This window comes from Meleagris gallopavo, chromosome Z, assembly GCF_905368555.1.
Source record: "Meleagris gallopavo chromosome Z, MGAL_WU_HG_1.1, whole genome shotgun sequence".
Taxonomy (NCBI): domain Eukaryota; kingdom Metazoa; phylum Chordata; class Aves; order Galliformes; family Phasianidae; genus Meleagris; species Meleagris gallopavo.
Window position 1 is genome coordinate 69180889 of NC_139435.1, and position 25540 is coordinate 69206428.

General features: G+C 37.5%; 1 long non-coding RNA gene across 1 annotated transcript; it reads right to left on the reverse strand.

Annotated features, from left to right (window-relative positions):
* Positions 1-4967: 4967 nt before the first annotated feature.
* Positions 4968-25261, reverse strand: LOC146542363 (uncharacterized). Its single transcript, XR_014880525.1, has 3 exons — positions 25073-25261; positions 13505-13667; positions 4968-13100 (listed from the first exon to the last, which is right to left on the reverse strand). It is a non-coding gene; the product is annotated as an uncharacterized LOC146542363 (long non-coding RNA).
* Between the last annotated feature and the right edge of the window lie 279 nt (positions 25262-25540).

Genomic DNA, 25540 nt, shown 5'->3' on the forward strand with positions numbered 1-25540 from the left:
TTGTTTCCATGTGACAACAGCAGTTTGACAGTCTGGCATAATAGTATCTAACATAAGTGTGTTCGAAGCAAAGATGTATCACTGAATTCCTCTGTGTGGCACCCACTGACATTCATCTAAGCATGGCGAACATTTCTGAAGACCAAACAATGGATGTGAGCACAGTGAAGTGGAGGGTGGTGTGTTACAGCATTGGTGACAGCTGCAGTGATGACCTCCGTTGGTGAAGATGTTTATGAGCATTGCATGCAGGCTCTTGTTCATCACTGGCAAAAATGAACATCCAATGGTGGTGACTATGCTCAAAAATAGCATTTTGCAGCTGAGAATTTGTTCTATCAAGTAGTGCTATTGTATTCTTTGTATGTGTTGTAGTATCCATCCATGCAAATAAATAGGAGGCATTACTTCTAGCATGACCTATGTATAATCTCTGAAATTCATAGACTACTGTGCATAACTATATTTATTTTTAGCAGAGAAAATTGAAGAGACAAACAAAATCAACAGACCCAACAAACTAATAGAAGTGTAACATCAAAATGTAAATGTGAATTTATTCTTAAACTGTTCCACCTACCTTCATCTCTGTTTAATAAACACACACTTTTACAAGGCTGAAGCTAGTGTGAGATGAAAAGACAACACAGAGGAAGAAAAAGCTTCGCTTTCAAAGGGTGCCAAAGATGTCAGATGTGCCATACTCATGCTAAATGCATCTGTCTTTGCAGCAAGGATTTTTGCAATCTTAAAGAACTGTCCCTTTCCTTTCTTTCTCCTTTCCCATCCCTTTCCTTTCTTCTCTTTCCCTTCTTCCTTTCCCTTTCCTTCCTTTCCTTTCCCTTTCCCTTTCCTTTCTTCCTTTCCTTTCCCTTTCCCTTTCCTTTCCCTTTTCCCTTTTCTTTCCCTTCCCTTTCCCTCTTTCCCTTTCCTTCCCTTTCCTTCCCTTTCCCTTCCCTCCTTTCCCTTTCCCTTCCTTTCCCTTTCCCTTCCTTTCCTTTCCCTTTCCCTTTCCTTTCCTTTCCCTTTCCCTTTTTCCCTTTCCCTTTCCCTTTCCCTTTCCCTTTCCCTTTCCCTTTCCCTTTCCCTTTCCCTTTCCTTTCCCTTTCCCTTTCCCTTTCCCTTTCCCTTTTCCCTTTCCCTTTCCCTTTCCCTTTCCCTTTCCCTTTCCCTTTCCCTTTCCCTTTTCCTTTCCTTTCCCTTTCCCTTTCCTTTCCCTTTCCCTTTTCCCTTTCCCTTTCCCTTTCCCTTTCTCCCTTTCCCTTTCCCTTTCCCTTTCCCTTTCCCTTTCCCTTTCCCTTTCCTTTTCCCTTTCCCTTTCCCTTTCCCTTTCCCTTCCCTTTCCCTTTCCCTTTCCCTTTCCCTTCCTTTTCCCTTTCCCTTCCCTTTCCCTTCCCTTTCCCTTTCCCTTCCCTTCCCCTTCCCTTCCCTTTCCCTTTCCCCTTCCCTTCCCTTCCCTTCCTTCCCTTTCCCTTCCCTTCCTTCCTTCCCTTCCCTTCCCTTCCCTTTCCCTTTCCCTTCCCCTTCCCTTCCCTTCCCTTCCCTTCCCTTCCCTTCCCTCCTCCCTTCCCTTCCCTTCCCTTCCCTTCCCTTCCCTTCCCTTCCCTTCCCTTCCCTTCCCTTCCCCTCCTTCCCTTCCCTTCCCTTCCCTTCCCTTCCCTTTCCCTTCCTTTTCCCTTCCCTTCCTTCCCTTTCCCTTCCCTTCCCTTTCCCTTCCCTTTCCCTTCCTTCCTTCCCTTTCCCTTCCCTTTCCCTTCCCTTCCCTTTCCCTTTCCCTTCCCCTTCTCTTCCTTTTCCCTTTCCCTTCCCCTTCTCTTCCTTTTCCCTTCCCTTTCCCTTCCCTTCCCTTCCCTTCCCTTCCCTTCCCTTCCCTTCCCTTCCCTTCCCTTCCCTTCCCTTCCCTTCCTTCCCTTCCCTTCCCCTTCCCTTCCCTTCCCTTCCCTTCCCTTCCCTTCCCTTCCCTTCCCTTCCCTTCCCTTCCCTTCCCTTCCCTTCCCTTCCCTTCCCTTCCCTTCCCTTCCCTTCCCCTGCTCCCTTCCCTTTTCTCTGACTTGGGATTTTTTTAGTATTTTCCAACATGTTTAAAGACTGTAGTACTTGTGTATCTATTATTACTATATCATTAATATCCCGTAGAGCTCCATCTTGCTCTTCAGTAGCAGCACTCAAAATAAAATTATATTCTTCTACTTAATTTCCATAAAATTTGCTAAGCTTGTTGAAAAAAAAAAGGATTTTATTAAATTAAATTTAAATTACTAGTGTTTATACTATTTTCATGCATTATTTGTTTACTAAATTAGATCCAACCTTGAGTATCAGTAAGGTAAAATTTAGAAATTGCCCAGAATTAGGAAAATAATCTTTCTGGAAAGCATATAAAATGTTTTTTATAGACCATGAATATTCATGTTTTATTTTTAGCTTTACAGTTTACATCATCTAGAGCATGATACTTCACATTTCAGTGCAGGAATATGGATCTAGGATTGATTAAAATGTAAGAATATAGCTAGCAAATTAATATTATTTTTCGAATACTATTTTTCCAGTGAGCTCTGGAATTGCTACTGTAGGTGGATAAGAGAGGAAGATCATTACTACACAATTTATTTTCACAATCTAATCTCCTTATTCATAGTTTTAGTAGGTGTTTTGAAATAAAGTAGTGAGAAAGATTATTTTAATATATTGCAATATATATTACATTTAAATTCCATTAGAACAAATAAACCTCAAGATTTAAGGAAGGAAGAGAAAGGAAGAAAAACATGTAAATTTCTGGAAGAATCGGAAGTTGTCCATTGGTTGGACAGAAGCAGGGCTCCCTGGCTAGCTCAGACACAATCTGGATGTTTCCTATTATCTCTCTGCCGAGATAGAGAGTTATGGGAGGAGAAATAAGAGGAAGAGGTAGCATCTTATGTAAAAGTTTCATAAAGTATCATAAACAAAACACTTCATAGAATGGATATCTAGGTGACAAGAAGATCCTGCGTGCATGAGGGCATTCTAGTGACTAATACTGACCAGAAGAGATCACTGGCAGACTATCAATCGTGACAAACCTGCAGAAATGTAAACTTTCTGTGAGTTGTGCCCTGATTGCTTGTGAACTTATAGTGTCACTTTACAGTAATTCACAGTGCACATCTTGTATAACTTTAAAAATAATAAGATATATATCAATACAAGAATTAAAAATGGTTTCACATGTTCACTAATGCAAAGTGGAATTCTGGTGGAATTTTTATTATAGAATTATTATTATTAATTTTCTGCTTAAGTGCATTTATACTTACACTAAGTTAGAATAGACCATATGGAATAGAGCTTAAAGAAAGAGAAGACCATTTATACTCACTCTAAGTTTCTTGCTGTGTTCAGTAGCTGTACTAGTTCAAAACTCTGGGTAATGTTATCTTTTGGATTTAGGAACAAAGGCATAAATAAATAAAAACTGGATACAAATATATAATCAAATTGAATACTTGACAAGGAGACCTGTCATCCCTCACTTCATATCACTGTGTTCCTTTCATACTAATTTGGGAAATCACCTTTAGAGCTTCTGCAGATTAATCACAAGATGTCTACTTTTTCATCAAGCATGACTTTCTATAAGAATTTCCTCCTTCTGTTTTAAAGAAATTATAGGGAAAGCACTAACTGGTAGGAAGACCAATATTTTGCAAAAACTGGATATTAATTATGAAAAAAATATATATATTAAAACAAAACACAATCAATAACGCTTCTTAGAATGAAACATTATTGGCTTTCATCTAAGCCAAAAAGAAGGACACTGAATTAAGGATGTTCATAAATCCAAATAAACTTTTACAGCTTTTCTCATTTTAGCTGAAATTTCTCAATTTACTTGTTTGGAAGTCCTTAAATAATAGCTGATCAGGAATAAGCAAGATCTGTTATTTGACAAAATATATATTCTTATATTTTACAATGAGCATATTCAGAAATCAGAACTTCAAAGTTTATCAGAACAGAAAAATATACACATATATATATAAAACAATTTTTTGCTATGTCTTTATTAATAATCATTAATTTACTTAATGGACAATAACTACTGAAGTATGTGAGAAAAAGCTCAACTGCACATCCACAAAGCAGTTCAGAGGTTATGCACTGGGTGGAAACACCTATAGTCAGGGAAATGAGCTACATATGCCAGTTCTTAGGCCGTCCCAGGAGACCCCAACTTCCATGGACAGTGGTGTCAAAAGCAATTTGCAAACTGCAGATCTCTAGGGCACCTCCCCAGAACAGAGAATCATTGCCTAGAGCTGGTGACACATTGTAGAATAGTGTGCATATATATGTTTGTGAATAGATTTATATACATACATGCATATATGCATATGGCTGTTGCACAGGTATGTTCTGCCTGTGTCTCATGGGAAAAGTACCTCAGCCTCAACACTGGTGAGATCTTGAGAATGGAGCTGGAGCAGCCTCACTAACTTTGAGCTGTATAAATCTGTGACTATATCCTTGTGCACTTTGACATGATTACCTTATTTAGTTAATAAATTACAGATATATTAATTGTTATACAAATAAAATTTGTATATATTTGTTGGTTTTGACTACTAACCAACGCAAATTTCTAGGCTGACTATGCTTGAACCAAAGGAAGAAAGTATATAAGCAGATGGAGTAATGTCAGAGCCTGAAGTCTGTATAAAATTGTTTGCTCATTAGCAAATCTTGTAAAAAATGCAATATTTAAAAGTAAATTATTTTCATTTTGAGTTTTAGGTTTTCATCTTCTCTCATCTGAAGTCTCATCTTAAGTACTTTATTAACTGAGATAGTTGTTAGGAGTTGAAGAAAAATGACTAGTGTCATCAAAGTGTAATACTTTAAGAATGCTGAACAGTATAACACAGAAAAAAAGGCTTTTTAACTGTAGAGCTGAGACATAATTGCAAACTTGTAGTAAAAAAAAAAAAAAAAAAAAAAAAAAAGGAAAACACTGAAAATGTAGCAGTTAGTGCCCAAGAACACAGAATTTAAAGGTAATGGAGTACCCACATCTCCTGCGTAAACTCTTAATATATTGCTTAACAGACTCGATGTATGCATGTATGATAAAGACATCCTAAAACACCTTTATTAAAAATAAATGAATAAAAAGATAACTGATACAAAGGATAGAATCTTCTCTGTCCTGCCATGTGACGTACATTCACCTTTCTTTTCTGATTTAGTCACCATCAAAAAGGATGCTGCATTAGATGAAGTGTTAACATAATCTATCATGGCAATTTTTGTCTTCCTCAGTCATCAGAACTATCTGTAGATGATAGATGACATACATCCAAAAATACAATTAAAATTATTATACAACTTCTATATTTTTAATTGGAAAATCAGGCATATTTTGTAAGGAAAAGAGATGTAGCTGGTATTGTGATTTTAGAATGTACAGAAAATGAAATTAATTATACCTCCCACCTGCTTGGAAGCAAATCGGACTCCTTCACTATCACACTCAAGTGTTTTTTACGGAAGACACTGCAATGACTTTATGACACTTTAATGAAGCTGATGCTCTTCAGTTTGATACAGAATTAGAATCTGCTTATATTTTTTTTCTGGAACAAGTTCTAGAGTTGGTAATAATGAGTGATTGATAGAATAATCTGTTGGGCAACATCGTACAAACTTAAAAAAAACCACCTCCAAGACAGAGAAATTAATACGCAGCAGAAAATATTTACTTTTATATGAGTTACACCTCCATATATTTCACTTTGACTAGCCAAAGCATAAAGCCATATAGACTACAGAAGAACATAAAAATAGAGGAATATGAAACAGATCAATCAGAGCTTTTGATACTCTTTTTTTCTTAAATTCTGTTTGAAGCAGACTGCTTGAGTCAAATATTCTCTTTTGATGAGAGACTTACATAGTCAATAGGAAATAAAAAAGCTTCACAAAGAAAGAAAAGTAATCAACAAGAAACTAAACAGAGAAGTTGGGATTTGCTTTTTTTTTTTTTTTTTTTCCCCTCCTGGTTAATCTCTCCTTGTGAGTCTTTGACATCGTACTACCATACAAAATAAATGATAGAATAAGAAATACAGCCTCTATTTATGCAAGTAGTAAAAAAGTCATTTGTTCAATAAACTAACAAAATAAAATTCTAACATGGTGTGCTTTTGCACTGCATTATTTTAATACTGGCAAATAGCATAGAGTATATTAATTTGCGAATATGAAGGATGCCATGAAACCTCATAAATTATAAGGCTAAAATTAAAGCCTTTTTTTTCATCAGAACTGTGAACACTGGTTTTAGCTCTCTATTTGCTTCCAAATTTCTATAAAAGATCTCCATCCTTTTCATATATTCTTAGTTAGAGTACAATACTCATTTGTCTCAGTGACACTGGCATGACATTAAAGAGATTCTGAAGTTCAGATGAAGTCCAGATTCTGAGATGTACGTAGTACTTGTGATATCCCTAACTTTAGTTTTTTTTTTAATGTTTTTTTTTTCCAAAACATTGGAGAGATATTCCCGAGGAGGTTCCTAGCTCACTGCTATTTTACACTAATAGAACAAGAACTAGAACTGGATTAACAAAAAATCATGATTCAAGAAAGTAAATGTAAAGAAAATGTAAAGAAAATAATATAATATAATAATAATATCATAACACCATATAAAGGCTCAATAAAGTATTGTTGCATGGAGATGGAAATGAAGATTTCAGCTTCTGCTCTTAAAGTACCTCAACATTTCAAGAAAAACCAAGGTTTGATTTAAGTGAGATCACTCTTAATCTAACAAAGTTGCCCTTCATGTCTTTTCTTCACAGTACTCAAGCATTAGCATTATATAATATTGCCAAAAAATACTAGCTATAGAAAATACTAGCTGACAAAGTATCTGAAATATCTGGATGTAAAATGGACACGGATATAGTATCATAGTATCATAGAACCACTAAATTGCTCAGGTTGGAAAAGACCCTCAAGATCATCAAGTCCAACCTCAACCTAAGCGTACTACTCATTGCTAAGTGATGTCCCTGAGCACCGCATCCAGTTTTTAAACATATTCAGAGATGCTGACTCAATCACCTCTGTGGGAAGCCTATTCCTGAACTCAACAACCAGTAGCTTTTCAGCCACTCCTCCCCAAGCCTGTAGAGTTGCCTGAGGTTGCTGTGACAAAAATGCAGGACCATATGCATACATACATATATAGAATGTAAAATGGATACCTAAAATTAAGTTTTTGCACTCCTTGAATAATATAGAATGTCTTAATTTGATCTTTACAGACGTCTACTTCAGTGGCTGGGACACTACCAGTGAGTAAAAATATAGACCTGCACAGAGAACTAAGGTCCTATTTCACAAAAGACTGAATGGATTCTAGGAGACACGTCCATCATGTATATGCTAAATATATCTTTAATTTCACAAAGTGCTTTAGTTAGTTTCACATTTTTTACTTACCAGTAAAATAAGATTCTAGTGAAGAATCTATAAATTTAATACAACATATTTTAATGTAATACTCAAAACCAGTACGAAGTAGAACAGTGCTACTTCAGAAACTACAAAAACTAAATGCACAATCAGCTTTCTTGTTGCAATTCTTTTCCAAAATGTTTCCAGTTTCTCCCCTAAAATACAAAAACAGCCACTTAGTGAAGCTATTGTTTCCATTGGTTGTTTTTTTTTTTTTTACTCCTTTTGTTCTTTTTACTACATATGTACTACTAGTGGGAAATAACTGCTTTCTCCCTTTCAATATCTGTTTCAATTTTCATTCTTATCAAATTTTAGTTATTTTGAATAGAATTTCAATCATTAAAATAGCTTCTAAACAAATACATAGTTGAAAATATACAGGATACATACACAGAGACAACAGAACCGTTTTAGCATGAACCATAAGGCACACAACATTAATTTGTTGTCTAAATTTTCTATTTAAATGGGCATATTTGATGCTATAATGTTATGTCATTGCAGGAGATTAGGGCTAAAAATTACATGAAAATTCACATAAGCATTGTGACTGAGAACTGTTTTCTCATCTGCAGTAAACTGAGACATCAGGCAATATTCCACTACATTTTGTTGCCATCAGACAGATGGCAGGAGAGGGGCAGTCTGACCAAATAACATCTGACACGGAAGTGCATATGAAGCAAAGGTGTGGAACTGAAAATATTGCATCCACCGACATTCATTGATGCTTGCTGAACGTTTATGGAGACAAAACAGTGGAGCACAGTGAGCTGTGGATGGTGCATTTCAGCAGCAGTGACAGAGGATGAAAGACAAGCCATGTTCCAGATAGCTATGTACATTTTTAAGAGCATGGCATGCAGATTCTTGTTAATTGCTGCTGAAAATGCACTGCTAGATGTGGTGACTATGTTGAAAAATAGTGTTTTGTAGCTGAGCATATTCTCTATCAAATAATGTTATTGTGCCCTTTGTTTTACTTTCCGTGAAAGTAAATAGGAAGCATTACTTTTAGAGTGACCTATGAATTGATTTTTACATCAGCTTTCCCATCTGCCTGTCACTCCTTTATCTACCAGCAACACTCCGAACCACCTCCCTGCTTGGCTTCCTTTCTCGACTTTTTTTGTACTTTTTTCACTACTTGTCTTCATTTCCATAATTTCTCACACTATTTCAGTCTGCTGTGAAATAAGCCCTGCTACTTGCTAATATTCCTTTGCTTTCTGTCCTCTACTCTAATTCAGGCATTTTGTCTATGGACACATGTCAGTGGAGGATTTTGCAATATCTTCTTGAAACTAGTCCAGACTGCCTTCCCTTCTTTATGTTAAGCCTTTAATCTCTGCACCACCACCCACCCAGCCTGCAGTGGTGTTTACAGATTCCTAGATTAGAAAAATTGGGACTTTGATACACTCAGAATGTGGCTGTTGTTAGCAGTTCCAAGGAAACAAAACATTATTTAAATTAATTAATTATAATTAATTAATTAATTAATAATGAAGGTTCTACATGGGCAGATTGTATTTTTCTCTCAGTCCAAACAATAGAAAGGACCGTCCTATTCACTGTACAGCAGAGAATTCGTAGAGGCTCCTCTCCTATTTGTCATTTCCAGTGAAAGAGGAGACAAGTTTGTTTGTAATCAGCTTTCCTACGGTAGCAGTCTTGGAAAGTCATACCTCTTAGGTAACCTGGATTGCTGCCAAATTAACACAACACCCTTTTTTTGTTCACTTATGAGGCAGAGGAGGAGCGAGTGATTTCATGTTCTTATAATGTTTCAAGATACAGGGTCAGGTTGTGATGAGAGATTATTAGATTTATGGTTTCCACTGTTAATATGCTTTTAAGCATTTTCTTATTCTGCTTTTTCAGGACTTGGTGATGTGAATTATTAGTATATCTAATGTATTTTGACACTTACTTAAGCAGAGAGAACAGTGCTAATGCAAGGGAATTATCACACCCTTTGGTCTATATTTTATCTTGTCTTACTGAGAAAGAAGTAGGTAAGAAAGTGTTAAAAGATAACTAGAAATCTGAATCTGTTTTATAGAAGTGCAGGGAAAAACAGGACTGGGAAACCATAGAATCACAGAATCATAGAACCACTCAGGTTGGAAAAGACCTTAAAGATCATCAAATCCAACCACAACCTAACCATATTACCCTAACAATCCTCTGCTAAATCATGTCCCTGAGCACCACATCCAAACGGTTTTTAAACACATTCAGGGATGGTGACTCAACCATCTCCCTGGGAAGCCTATTCCAGTCCTTAACAACCCTTTCTGTAAATAAATTTTTCCTGATGTCCAACCTAAACTTACCCTGTTGCAACTTGAGGCCATTTCCCCTCGTCCTGTCACCTTGAGAAGAGACCAACCCCATTCTGCTGTAAGCACCTTTCAGGTACTGGAAGAGAGTAATAAGGTCTCCCCTCAGCCGCCTCTTCCCCACACTGAACATCCCCAGCTCCCTCAGCCTCTCCTCATAGGGTTGATTTTCCAAGCCCTTCACTAGCCTCGTTGCCCTTCTCTGGAACTTGCTCCAGTACCTTCACGTCCTTTCTGTACTGAGGTGCCAAAAACTGAACACAGTACTTGAGGTGAGGCCTCACCAATGCCAAGTACAGGGGCAGGATGACTTCCCTATCCTGTTCTCCACACCATTCCTGATACAAGCCAGGATGCCATTGGCCTTCTTGGCCACCTGGGCACACTGCTGGCTCACATTCAGCTGACTGTCTATCAGTACACCAAGGTCTCTTTCCATCAGGCAGCTTTCCAGCCACTCCTCCCCAAGCCTGTAGGGTTGCCTGAGGTTGTTGTGACCAAAATGCAGGACCTGACACTTGGCCCTACTGAAACTCATAAGTTAATCTTGGCCCATTGATGCAGTCTATCCAGGTCCCTCTGTAGTGCCCTTCTCCCCTCAGGCAAATCAACACTCTCTCCCACCTTGGTGTCATCTGCAAACTTACTGAAGGTGCACTCAATCCCCTCATCAAGATCATTAATAAATATATTAAATAGAAGTGGCCCCAGTATCGAGCCCTGGGGGACAGTACTCGTGCCTGGCTGCCAACTGGATTTAACTTCGTTGATCACAACTCGTTGGGCCCGGCCATCCAGCCAGTGTTTCACCCAAAGAAGTGTACATCCATCTAAACCAGGAGCAGCCAGATTCTCCATGAGAATGTTGTGGATAGTGTCAAAGGCCTTACTAATTCCAAGTAGACCAAATTGACAGCCTTACCTTCATCCATTAAGCGGGTCACCTTGTCATAGAATGAAATCAGGTTTGTTAGACAGGATCTACCATTCATAAACCCGTGCTGACTGGGCCTGATCCCCTGGTTGACCTTTAATTGGTCCATGATGATACCCGAGATTATCCGTTCCATAACCTTTCCAGGCATCAAAGTGAGAGCCTGATAGGTCTGTAACTACCAGGATAACTTTCTGGCCCTTTTAGAAGATGGACATCACATTTGCCAGTCTCCAGTCCTCCGGGACATCCCCAATTAGTCAGAACTACCAAAGAATGATGGAGTGGCTTGGCACCCACATCTGCCAACTCCCAGAATCCTAGGGTGCAATCCATCCGGCCCTATGGACTTTTGAGCATCCAGCTTTCGAAGCAGGTCCAAAACCAGCTCATCATGGATCATGCAAGGCCTATTCTGTTCCCCATCCCTGTCTACAAGAGCAGGGGGCTGTGTGCCCAGGGAGTGACAAGTCTTACTATTAAAGACAGAGGCAAAGAAGGCATTAAGCACCTCCGACTTATCCTTGGTCACCAAGTTGCCCTCGGCATCCAACAATGCATGGAAATTCTCCCTAGCCCTTGTTTTGCTGTTGATGTATTTATTGAAATATTTCTTGTTTCCCTTTACCTTAATAGCCAAGTTCAGTTCTAGCTATGCTTTGGTTTTTCTAATTTTCTTCCTGCACAGCTTCACTACATATCTGTAGTCACCATAAGCAGCTCGCCCACTCTTCCAGAAACTATAAATTTTCCATTTGTTCTTGAGTTCCAGCCAAAGATCTCTGTTCAGCCAGTCCAGCCTCCTTGCCTGTCAGCTTGTCTTCCGTGACTTGGGGATGGTCAGCTCCTGTACCTTTAAAATAACTTTCTTAAAGTATTCCCAGCATCCCTGGGCTCCCACGGCCTCCAAAACTTCCTCCCAATCTCTACAGGGCAATAAGCTGGAATAGTCACTGCAGGTGACAGGATACCAAACTTGGAGTGATTGCGCAAGTAGTTGTAGGGTTTGTAGTTTTAACATTAGTTTGATATTTACATATATGCTTGTACACTTAGGGGGTTATTTGATAAATGAGGACTTCAGCTTCCTTTCAGGTGTTTCAGTCAGATTCAGAACATAAAAATAGTGAAAAAGCCCTTTTTGATAAGTCTCCAGAATAAGAGTTCTGCCAAAACTTTACAATAGGTTTTATATCATTAAAAGGAAAAAAAAAAAAAAAACCTTCTCAAATGCATTATTGATTAGAAACATGATTTAAAAAACAATTACATTATGGTAGAGACAATAATTTATGTGAATGTAGGAGTAACTCTTTCATATATTTTTGCACCTGAAGTTAGTGAAAAAGTTGGTTAGCTGCAGGATACTATCAAAAACTAGCAAGGGTGAGGCTGTTAAAAGAGGGAGGACAGTCCAGGAGCAGTGGGAGCCCACAGAACAGGGAGAACTGCAGCTCCACAGCCTCCAGGCATGACTGGTGACCTGTCCCACTGACAGCCCCATGGTTATCAGTCAGGGTGAGGTAAGGAGTCAGGCCCAGTCCAGTGAAGCAGGAGAGATGGCTGAGGGCTCCTGTGTCACCTTACTGAGCACATCACTGTATTCTTATAGTTGTTTGGCTGAAATGAACAAATAACTATCACTATCACAATTCATATGAGGACAGATGATGCTTCCATCTCATTTGGGCTCTATAAGAATGAAGATGTAGAATTATGTGAGTTATAACAGGTAACAGATCCCATGCTGAACATATCAGATCCTAGAGTACAGTATTTGTTGTATTTCTAGTCTATACACCACACATGACAAGCTGTTCATCTGTTTTGTTCCTGTATTGACTCTTTACATTATAGGGTCCTGGCTGTATTCCACACACAGAACTCCCAGTCTTTCTGCAACCCTTTACCCTCTCAGACTGAATCCTAAGGGACCCACCCTCTCTACTAGTCTTCTGAACAATTCAAAGTCCACTCTCTGGAAGTCCAAGCCAGCAGTTCTGCTGTCCCCTCTTCTGGCTCCACCAAGAATCGAGAACTCTACCGTTTCATGGTCACTCTGTCCAAGACACCTCCATACCTCCACATCTCCCACCAGATCTTCTCTGTTTGTGAGCAGCAGGTCTAGTGGAGCACCTCCGCTGGTAGGCTCTCTTAGCAGTTGCAGAAGGAAGTTATCTTCCATACACTCTAGAAACCTGCCAGACTGCTTCTTCTGTGTGTGTTGTATTCCCAGCATATATCAGGGAAGTCGAAGTACCCCATGAGGACAAGGGCTGGTGATCCCACAGCCCTTCTTTGGCCTGGCAAAATGCTTAGTTAGACATAATCTCAGTTTAATTAAAAATAAAAAGCTAGCATTTTCTTATTAGGAAAAAAAGTGTCAATCATAATATACTACTGCAATAACAAAGGAAAAAAGAGGATCAACTTTGGGATAGATTCTGTTTTTCAAGTCTGTTTTCAAAATATCACATCTCACTGGTGTGAAAGAGTTTTGGGATAAAAATATTCTCATATCACAGATGTTCAATTTATTAATATTTGTTCACATGATGTTTAATAACATTAAAAGAGAATGAACAGTAGAAATGTAATTCCAGCTCCATGAAGTTAACAGATAAAGTTCAGTCTAACTCCTTTGAAGCAAACTGTCTTGTTGATCACAAGGTGATCTACATCATGCTATAGGTTGGTGGTAGCTCACCTGCGTTGTGATCTGCATCCTGAGGGAAGACATCTTACATCCAACCCTACCTTTCAAAATGATATAATATTATATATCATCTCTTCTTTGCACCACATAATGCTAGGGATCTGCAAGTCATCATGATTTTGGAGTTTAGGCTGAAGATGTAAGTCCACAACAGCTGAAAGCAACAGAAAACTCTGATTACTGATACTACGAATCTTTTGAAGGTTCCGAAAACTCTCCTGAAGTCCATTTCCCATCCATCTAGAATTTTAATTTGATATTGTTAACCAGTGGAAAGAAATGACATTTCTGCAGATGCAGATATACTAGAAACTTGTTAATTTTAGATTGACCAATGCTGAATTAGCATTGCTACTTTGATCTAAACATCAGATACCTTGTTTTCAGGCTTTATTTCTCCCATTAAGTGCTTTACATTGTTATCCTCTTATTTATTTTAATGGAAGTGCCATCTTGTCTTCTCACAGAAAACCTAGCAATATGTCTCTGCACAACCAATTTTAGAAGAGGTTTCAAGTGAGAAGCTTGTTAGAAATATGGTGGTACATTGTTTTTGTTTTTTTTTAAAGAGCAAGGAAATTTTTTTTTCGTTTAATAGAAACTTAAAGATATGGGAAAGAAAATAGAAGGAAAGACTAGGAAGAAAACAAGAACTAGGTCATAAATTCATGACTCCAGAAGGTGATGTATCCTGCAGCACCCAAGGGATTGCACTGCAGAGTCAAACTTTTACTGCCAGAGGCAGCCTCTGAGGTTGCAACTGACTATCTCAGAGTTAACTCAAGTGCTCTGCTCTCACTCAGCTTTGCAACCTGCAGGGAAGAGGAACTGACTTTAAGGCATTTGATGTCTACATCCAACTCAGAAGAAAAAGTGGGTTTGATTATCATACAAGCCATCTGACTCATGCCTGTCATTCATCAAGCTCACAGAAGATGATTTTCCTACATCATTGCAGTAGAAAAGACTTCGGGAATTGACTGAATCACATAGAAATATCACACTGACAGACAGTGTAGAAATATGCTAGCAACTGACAGTCTATTTAGAAAAAAAAAAAACATAAGAAGTATTATCAGTATTCTTCTATTTAAGGAAATAGAATTTATAAATAGTAAATTGCCAGTGGACTATTTGAAAGAAAGCAGTGAATTTGCTTATTGACAAAACTTGTTTAGTATATACCTGAGAGAGTAGAAAAGGAAACTATCTAGTATACAGATAAATTTGAACTGATGTAATGTGAAAAGGCTGCATGTGGACATGTTTCTAAATTCCATTGGAATTTCTCATTCCCAATGTTATACTGTAACCAATTGTGATATTTTTACTGTGACGTATTTATGAAGCTATCACACTAAGAACACTAGTGCAATCAATATTAATTACTATTGATTATCCTGAAACCCTAATGCAATATAAAAGCTTAAGCAGAACTGTCTATAAAAATTCTTAAGAAATTCTTGCTACACATCAATTATAGAATCTGACTCCCTAAAGTTATTGGTAATGTTACAGCAAGGCATTTTCTTACTGGTTTAGTAATCTCTTTAGAGATTGGGTATCTCCTTCTTTTCTCTTTTCTTCTTTCCACCACGCAGACATTAGTTTTTGACCACACTGTATGCTCTTGTAGGGAAAAAAAAAAAGTGTAGAAGATAAACAGTGCTTCTTTCTATTTTACAAACTTCGGTGAATGCATCAGAATCAATAAAAAATGTTGATGTAATCTTTCTTAAAAAGTAAAATCAAAATTTTGGTAAGAGCTTTAATAAATTGTGTCTCTGTAGATCTGATCTTAAAAGGAATTCTGCAGCCATTTTCTTCAATAAATAAGATGAGGTTAAAAACGAATGAAATGAAAGGTTTTAATATTTAATGAATAATGACAAAGAGTAAAACAGTAGATCAAAACAAGGTCAGCTATGTAAATTGTTGAAAAGGTTCAGACTTGTGATGATCTGTGAAGGCAAACTTACTGAATACTGTGATGGATAAAGTCTCCTACAGCTGGATTCACACAGTTCTGAAGGTCTTGAAATGACACTATTAAAACTAAAATTATTTCCGTGTTATTGTGGTTTCACACTGTGAAGTTTCTTCTTTGTAAGTGTCTTGAAGAGAGAATTCCACTGGTGCATTCTGATTTAAACTCACCAGTACAATGAGATTCAGCCTAAGATAGAGATTTGAAGGGTTAACAAGCCTTTTAAGGATTTCATTTGAGCTCTGAAGATGTTAGTTAAAAACTCCAAAAGCAAATTTACAGTGTTTATTCTACTTCTCAACAGGTGGCTGCCCAGAACAGCAGCCAGCACTGGGTGCACAAGAATAATTTTGAGCAAGGAGGAGTTAAATAGATACACTCTGCAATTAATAACTAATACTTATTTTGACTGTTTATTAAAAACCAGTCTTTATTCAGCTTTTTGGATAGGTTGCATTTGCATTTGGGAAAGCACATATGTGTATAGGAAGAGGGAACTGAAGTCTCACTCATCCCAGTGCTGCACAGTTTAAAATTTGAATGAGAGCATGTGCTCTTCCTGTACACCTACTATTTTTCAAACAAAGACTAATGTCACCTCTTTTTGACAGTACGTACAGTTGTGGACAACTGTTTTCATGGAGGAACCACATGAAAAATAAAATGTCATCTAAAATACATGATGAACACCTTGAAACTTCAGTAAGACTGGTAACTACTTCTATCCAACCAGTCTGATGTGTTAGTTTCTCAAAATCATGCTCAAGTTTCCCACTGGTTTTATGGACTTGGTGCTCCTCATCCTGTTTTTCAGTAAAAAACATTAAAAATTAAAATATTTTGTTACTTACATATATTAAAGATACTATAGATTTTATGAGGCCTGCTCCAGAAGTAGTGCCTTCTATTTTGTTATATCAGCCCGTGACATCATGTTGGTGGTATGGCACAAAGGGGTTCATGCTTCCCACTAAAATTCTGCTTCATTTTATTGCCATGTGACAGATGGCAGCAGGGGGGCACTCAGATGGAATGGCATCTGGCATGGAAGAGCAGATGGAGCAAAGGAGTGCAATTGAATTTCTCCATGCAGAAAAAATGGCACCCACTGACGTTTATCGATGCATGGTGAAGATTTATGGGCACCAACCAGCAGATGTCAACACAGTGAGGTGATGAGTGATGCATTTCAGCAGTCGCAATGGGTCACCTCTGCTGGTGCAGGTTTTTATGAGGGTGGCATGCAGGCTCTTGTTCTTTGATGGCAAAAACACAGAGCTAATGGTAGTGACTACGCTGAAAAAGAATGTTTTGAAGCTGAGAATTTGCTCTATCAAGCAGTGTTATTATGCTCATTGTACATGTTGTAGTTTCCATGGAAATAAATAGGAGACATTACTTGCAGAGCAGCTCACATATATGTGCTCCAAGACAATTCCTCTTCACTCAGTGCGACCTAAGCTAGCCAAAAGGTTGAACTTCCATGGTATAATAAATTTATTGCATGTATATGCAACATCACTTCTTAGGATTCCACTTTCAACAGAGATGGACGTTACAGAACATCAGGAAGCTCTGGTCTACTAAAAAGCAAGAATAAATAAAAATTTATTTTCCCCTTCCTTCCTTGCAGCTGCAGTATTGATTATTGTGATCACATACGAAAATCAGTTTAAATGTGGGGAGCTGTCAGCTGGTGAATTATGGCTATTAGCCTTCTGATACCTAAAGAAATATCTTCTTATTTTACTTTTTTTCTTTTCTTACCTATCATTAGGTTTCTAATACGATAGCAGAAAAGTATTTATTCATTTATTTATTTAAACTAAAAATATAATATGTCTAACTTTTTATTATTTAAAATGCAAAATTGTATGCTGGATCAGAGTGAAAACAGTTAATTTCTTCATCAGTGGGATGTCTGATGGTAGGACAGAAAATAAGCATTGTTTCACGTTTTCCCATAATAAGATTTAAAGTTGTTGGTTTAGAAAAATAAATTCTGGGCAAAAATGCTTATTTATTTGACCTCTTGTGTTTGTTTCATTCTTTATTACAGGGGAAAAAAAAAAAGTATACTTTTTAAAACATTTGCTCATTACTTGACATGATACAGCTAGAATTCCTCACCAATATTCAAATTCGTCCTGTAACTGGTATATTTCATGCATCAAATGCATTTTTTTTTTTTACCTCTGAGAACAGATTCTGAAATAGGACCATTTTCATGAGGAAAGATGCACATTCTATCCATTAATAATAAATAATTTAAAGTCAGGATATGACAAGGAAATCCCCATAAGTGCCTAATTAAAAATTAGTTCAGTGTTATATGCTGTTACGTGTTCAGATTTCTTGGGGATAAAATAACATCTATCTTGTTACGGACGCATTGCTTTTACTATATGGACATATGGGTACTTTCATTACTAAACACAACTGCATTATCACTAATTTGAGCATGTTAAGGTGCTTAAAGTTCCATTAACCATAAGCAAATTTTTCCCAAACTCTTCAAGTGACAGGTAATTACCATATCATCTTGTAAAAAAGAAGGAGAAAGGTAAGGTGGATGGAGAGAAGAAATGTGTTAATATTCTACTAGGCAACCATTTAGCATTTACATTCAACTCTGGACATATTAAATTTCCTATTGTTGAAGGTTCATTAATTCACATCAGTGTGAAATACCAAGGTGGTTTGTGTGTCCAGAGACTTCTTTAATTCCATCTCCCAAAAATAACCTTGGAAAAAAAGTCATTGTCTGCAAATAATGACAATTTCTTCTTAAAGCAAAGGATAGGTAATTAAACAAATTCCTGGAATGATTATACTTGTAACTGTGTGGAGTCCTGTCATTGTTAAGTGCTAAAAAACAGAAGTGACCTAGAGTTAAATTCATCTGCATTACAGATACATCTAACCACTTACTTGGTTTGCTTTCAGTTAAATATATGTCTATTAATAAAAAGGAAGGCCATAATTTGGGCCTTCCTCAATATGTAATTCAGCAGTGAGACTTTTGGAATGCTACATTTTCATCTGTGTACATCAAATGAATGGAACCAATATATATAAGGTATAAAAATGAATCATAGAAACTGTTATATGAATCGCTGTGAAAAGCTTCTGATTTTCCCACAGCTTTTAAAATCTGGAAAATAAATAAATAAATAAACATTTAAAAATATACATTATCTCTGTCTTTTGCACTAGCAAAAGAAAACTAAAACTCTTATGGAAACTTATGTTGTCATTCTCTTCTTTGGGGTTAATGTAATACTTTAGAAGGTTGTATCTTACATTATAGAATTGCTATTCCCTAACAAAATAGTAAGACAAATCTGTCAGTAGCTGTTAAATATACAAAAGCAATTGTCAAAAGAGTATAGAGGACAACGGAAGTTTTTCAGATAAAAGCTGCAGTTTCTAATAGCACAACATTTCTCATTTGCAAAATTTCAGGCCTCCGCAGTGTTGTCCAACTTAATATCTCAAGTGCAAACTATGCTTGTAGAATTGTAGACATGTAGAATTACTCAAAATGCCTTTCCAACAAGATCTAATCTCATCTAACTTTTTTGGTAATCTATGTTGAGTTGACTTTGTCTAAGTTAATTTGTTACATAATGTTAAATTTAGTTGACAATAGGTTTTTTTCTTGTAGTTTCCATCACCTACAGTCAAGAGAATAATAACACCCATGGAAAAGACCTGTGTGGGAAAGTAAATCCTAGATGAGTTATGTAATATTGCAGGAGATACAGGATCTCCTTTGCATTATTGATAGAACTCTGCTCAAAGAGGATACACATTTGATAACTGGCTGTAATAAATTACTGCTTTAATATTTACAGATTTCTATTTTTCCCCTCCTGTGTATTTTAATGACCCATTTAACATGTTTGTATTTCCTTAGATAATATTAGTATCTCTTTCATCATTGTACTCACTATTTCAACTGCTGGACAAAAGACAACTTTACTTTTCTGAGGTTCCTGTGTGCAGATTTCCTATACATAAACCAGACAACAGAGAGGTGGGCTGTTTTGTATTTAATTGTTTGTTTCTCCAGAAGAATAACAATAATTGTTTGGACTAAAAACAACTGATGAATAAACACTGAGACCGCAGGTTATTTAGTGGAAACTACTTGATAGGCTCATGGTGGCAATGCTGATAGCTATGGCTCCTGAAGAAATGATCCTTTTTTTCACTGTTTCTTAAAACACAACCTTATGATTTGTGAGTGTGACTGTATTTATTCTTCAGCCACATTTATAGGAGTAGTTTCTGTCTATGGCAAGACTAAGACTGTTTGAAACAATCTGTCATTGTAAATGCTGGCCAGCAAATTGGAGAATAAGCTGTTCAACAGTCTTTTCCTTAATGGAGCTTGAACAACACGATACCATAAACCTGAGTGTGCAATAAACTATGAACGGAGATGGAGTCAGGCATAATCAGACTATCAATTAGCTTGGAATGGACTTCTGGATATCTGTGGTCTAAATTCTGCTCAAAGTTGTGTCAGCTGATATCTGTCTGTTCTTTTAATATATTACCAGAATCTTTGTTACACCTTTTATTTGTTGCCTCTCACCACAGCACTGTGTAAATCTAACACGGTATACAAATGTCTGGTGATATATACTACTGCAGGAACCACTTCTAAATATTTTTAGTTGTAGTGCAGGGCTCATGCCAACGTGTGCATATTAATGTCATTTTACTCTAATTATATTCCATTTTTCTGAGCATTATATATATACATATGGACTTATGCTCTGTAGACTCAGAACCAGAATACAAAAAATGCACATTAATTGTCCTTCTTTTATTGTGCCAAATGCATACCTATGCTTTACTTACAGTCAAGAGGGCAGAGTTGCAGAATAGCACAGATATTTGACATCTTAACAAATTTCCAGCTTGTTCCAAGCCAAGAAGTGAAATGCCAGTGTGTGAATCTATGCCTGAAGGGCAGTATTTGCTTTCATTTTCTGGTTGGAAATTTAGCCGTCATTTACTCTAGGTAGAATCTCATTTCCTCTCACGTCAGACTGTAAAGTAATCTGATACACAAAGCACTTCAAAATAACCTCAGTAATTGTGTTTATTGACTCAATGCACTGTCATTTTTTTTTATTTTGTTTTAATGTTAAGAGGTTAGTTTCAGGACTGGTGGGTTTTATTTTCTTTGATTTTTTGTGCCTTATAACAAGAGTAGGCAGACTTTAAAAAGCTCTGAGAAATCTATCATATTCCAGGATTTAAACTCTTGACAAGGATGGATGAGTAAACAGTGACATGGATTGAATACAGGAAGAATGACTGTGTGCAGAAGATGGCAACTAATCTCATGACACCTAGCTGTAGGCCAGAAACTAGCTGTGTACCCCAGGCATCTATAATGTAATATTTCACATGTACATTAACAACACTGATGGTTAGGCAGAATGTACCTTCAGAAAGTCTGCAGATGACAAAATACAGAAGCAGCTGACACTCCAGAGAGTGCGGTCATTCAGAGGGACCTTAGTAATGTGGAGAAATGGATTGATGAGAACCTCATGAAGTTCAACAAAGAGAAATGCTGTGGCCTGAACCTGAGAAAGAACAAACCAAGGCACAGAACAGGCTAAAGACCAACCAGCTGGAAAGTGGCTCTGTGGGAAAGAAGGGAAAGAACCTGGACCTCCTGGAGCCAGGTTCTGAATAGGAGCTAGCCATATATTCTTACTGCAAAAGAGGCTAATATTATCTAGGCCTTGTTGGGCAAAGTATTGCCAGCAGATGGAAAGGGATGATCCTCTCCCTCTACTCAGCACTAGTATGGCTGACTCCAATCCTGCAGATACACTGCTGTAGAGAAAGACTAACAATATTCTTGGCTGCAGTAGGTAAAAGGATGTGATTCTACTCAGTACTGGTGTGGCCATACCTGGAGTGCTATGTCCAGTTATGGGCTCCCCAGTACAAATGCAAGATATGGACAGACTGAAAAAGGTCAAATTGAGTGCCACAAAATGATGAATGAATGGGAGCACCTCTCCTGTTGGGGAAGGCTGATAGAGCTGGAACTGTTTAGCCTGGAGAAGAGAAGGTTCAACTGGTATCTTAGTGATGCATATAAATACCTGAATGCAAGTCGACAAAGCCAGATTGTTTCCAGTGGTGCCCAGACACTGAACAAGAAGCAATGAACACGAACTAAATCACAGGAGTTCCTTCTGAAAATCAAGAAACACTTTACCATGAGGGAGACTGAACTCTGGAACAAGTTTTCCAGGGAAGCTGTGGAGTCTTCATCTTTGCAGGCATTCAAGAACCATCTAAGCAACATTCTCCAGGGTTTTCTATTTAATAGGGGTGTTGGATAAGATATTTCTGAATGTACTTTGTAGGCACAGGTAATGCAAAAAAAAAAATATACCAGCCCAAAACTACAGTTAGCTTGTCACTGGTAAAAAATGAAATCATAAAAGCTGTAGTCACAAGCAATAGGAAAGTTAACACATTACCAAAATTAGGTTGTGTCTGCTAGTGAAAGAAAGGAAGCAGAAAAGACTACAATTTCTGATGCATGCAAAAGTTCTTCTGTGCAGTTTTCCAAGGATTTGGGGAAATTCTCACCAAAGTTTTAGACTCCTCCAAAATTCTGTGCACAACACTGAAATACAAAACTATATTAATTTACTTTCTCTCTGTTCCCCAAAAGCTAAGAAGGGAACTGTATTTGAGAGTTTTTGTTTCTGTTAAAATTCTTGCCAAAAAGTTGGTTAAAAGCATTTTCTCTCTTTCTAAACAATAGGCTGAGATTTTCTAAGTATTCTCTTTGCTTGGTTACTAGAAGTTTAGAAACACTGATTTTCCTACAGGATAATCCTTTATGTGCTCATCTCACTTTGAAAAAAAATCTTGATTTCTTATAAGACAATCCATTTCTGAACCTGTTGTAGCACTTGCAGGTCATGACCTTGATTGTGGTCTGTCTCATCTTCTACTGATGCACAGGAAATGTTACAATAGCTGCACTTTCAGTAGCCATAGAGCTACTGAATTATTCAGAATGGCTAGAAGAGGTCTCACTCAGTGCAAATCATGATATTTTTTAGCTGCAGATAGCTGCAGAAGTCATCTCTCATTTTGGGTGAGTGGTGAATGGATGTTGCAGCAGCAGTGGTGCTTTTTCTTAGTACAGTTGTCAGACTATCAACTGTTGTTGCTAAATGAACTCAGAGCCCTGATCTTTCTGGAATTAACATGAAAAGCAAAAGAAACTCAAGTCCACTACATGCTTGTTTAAAATATATTTTTGGGTCTGTTCCAAATTTTTCTCCTTAAGCGTAACAAGTATTCTTCAGCAGAGAAAAATCTCATGTGACCAAAAAAAGTTGTCACTGAAGTGGTTTTGCTGTTACTGATTTTGGAATTAAGGTATCTAAAGGAAGAGAGCTCTTCAAAGAATATTTATTTCTTCCACTGTGATTCTTTTCCCTGTAGGAAATCACCAGGCTTGTAGCACTGAAATACTACTGCAAAGCAGCAGAGAATTGCAGTTTACCAAGAATGAGATTTAATCAATGTCGTTATCTTGCATTGGGTGTGAGCAGAAAGAGGAGTTGAGCAACTTGCTCATCTGGCCAAAGCACCAGATTGAGATGTACAGTGTAATACCCTGTCTATGACCTCCTTCTGTAGTACTGGGCAATGCCAGGGGTTGAGTAGAGACCTCACAACCCTAGGCTGTTTCAGTTGAAGATGTTAAAGCCAGAATATCAATCATACCTCTGTACCACACACTGGCCCTCCACCCACACTTTATTAACAATGTAACAAGCCTTGTTAAGATTTCTGTCAGCACACATGACTCAGTCCCACCTCCTCAGGAGTTTAAAACAGTCCTGCCAACCCTTTAGCTGAGAGGAGACACTCCTTTGGCTTGATGGGTCTGACTCATTTTCCTTTCCCCTTATTCTGGTTTCAGCTGAGTCATAGTTGATTTTCTTCGCATTGTCTGTTATGATGCTATGTTTTGTCTTTAGGAGAAGAACAATTTTGACAACACACCAATTGCTTAGTTGTTGCTGAGCGGTACTACACAGAGCCAAGGACATTTTAGTTTCTCTGCTTCTTGTACAGTGATGGGGTTGGGGGGTGCTCAGGAAGCTGGGAGGGGATAGAACCAGGATGGCTGGCCTAAATTGGCTAAAGGGACCATCTCATACCATATGTTTTTGTGTGAAAAACTATGAAACTACCATGGTATCTCTTCCGGACTGATAATAAATAATCTTAAGCATCACTTGTTTTTCAAAAAAATAAATAATCATTACTATTATTTTTTCTCTTTCTTTTCTATCTTAGTTTTTCAACACTTGGATGGCTTCCTTGTTGGTGGTGCTGTTGTTTTTTTTTATTCTTTTTTTTTTTTTTTCTCTCCCATCCTCTCCCCCATTCCATTGGAAGCTGGGAGTGAGCAAATGGCTGCGTGGTTTCCTTGGTTTCCTGCTGGATTACACTGCAACACCTCATTAGCAGGACTGCCTGTCAGGTGAATTATTATGATACCCGGGTGAGTTGTTAATTACTTACTGGCTAGTCTTGAGATATTAGCATTCACACAGCTAGTGAATTTATCAGCAACATTTTTATTTTTATTTTAGCAGAATTTATCAGTCACCTCAAAAAGCCGTCTATTTCCTACTGTACAAACTTGTTGCAGTGAAAGTCCTTTGAGAGGGCTCTGACAAGCAAATGTTGAATCTGATAAGTGGCTATACACAATCCTTTAGATATAAGCCACTGACCAGATCAGGGACGGAGGCTGGAACTATCCAAACTTAGAATCACTTAGGCTCCTCTTTCAGAAGAAGTTTAGAAAGCAAGTCAGTCCTTTCTGAACCTCAAGATCCCACAGGAGAGTTTCCCAAACTAGTCAGATATCAGACTTGTACCTTTAATGTGATAATGTCTTTTTTTTGGGAGGGAGTGAGGGAGGGAGGGAGTGGGCAGAATTCAGGATGGGGAAGAAAGCAAATATCAGTGCAAGCTGAAAGTATTTCCTTATATTGCTGACAAAATGACAATGAAAATTAAAAAAAAAAAAACCTTTTTCACACACACAAAAAAAAGCTTCTATTTTTTTTTAGAGCATATATGAAAGCAATAAATAGAACAATTAAAGACTACCTAAATTAGAACTCATCTAACTATTCTGCCATTAACTTTCCCTTGACAAGAAAGTTATTCCTAGGGATACTGCAAAAATATACCTTGTAAACTTCAGATAAGTGTCATGGAGTTAACTAGGTCAATCTATGCCTGTGACAGGGGGGCAGGAGGCCCCTGGGCGCCCCATAAAATGGGAAGGGAAAGGGAAGAGGGATAGGGAGATGGGAGCTGGGCTCAAGGAAGGAAAAAAAAAAGTGGCAACGATCTATGGAGGAAAATTTATTTTACTATGTTATCGGAATGCATGATAACACAATATAATACAATCTAATTGAAATTGAGACTAATAAATCAAATAAAATAGGAGAGAGAGAGTTCCTTAGACCGAGGCAAACCTGGAATGCTTGGAACGGCCAGGAAAGCACCTCCAGCACCCACTGCCAGGCAGTAAGAGACCGCCCCACCCGGAAGGGCCAGATCCCATGACTTCCGTAATGTATAGGGATAGGTGCCTGGAATTGGAGCATTAACACTTTAACTCCCAGTGCACTACATGATGTTATGATGTGGAATACTGAAAACCGAAAAAAAACCCACAAAACCATGACAATAAGTTATTATTTTTTTAGTGTAACAATAATAAAAAGAAAAACAATAATAAGAGGCTTAAAAGAAGAAGCTGTTTCTGCTTTCTGTAGGTATTGTTGGAAAATCCTATCATATCTAAGAAATGCTTATGGTAGATAACCACAATGTAGGCATTGAAGCATTATTTCAAATTTTACATTACACATGTGGGAAAAAAAAATCCCACATCTCTAAGTAATATGTCAGGTTAACTTCAAGCCTGTTGAAGTATGTCA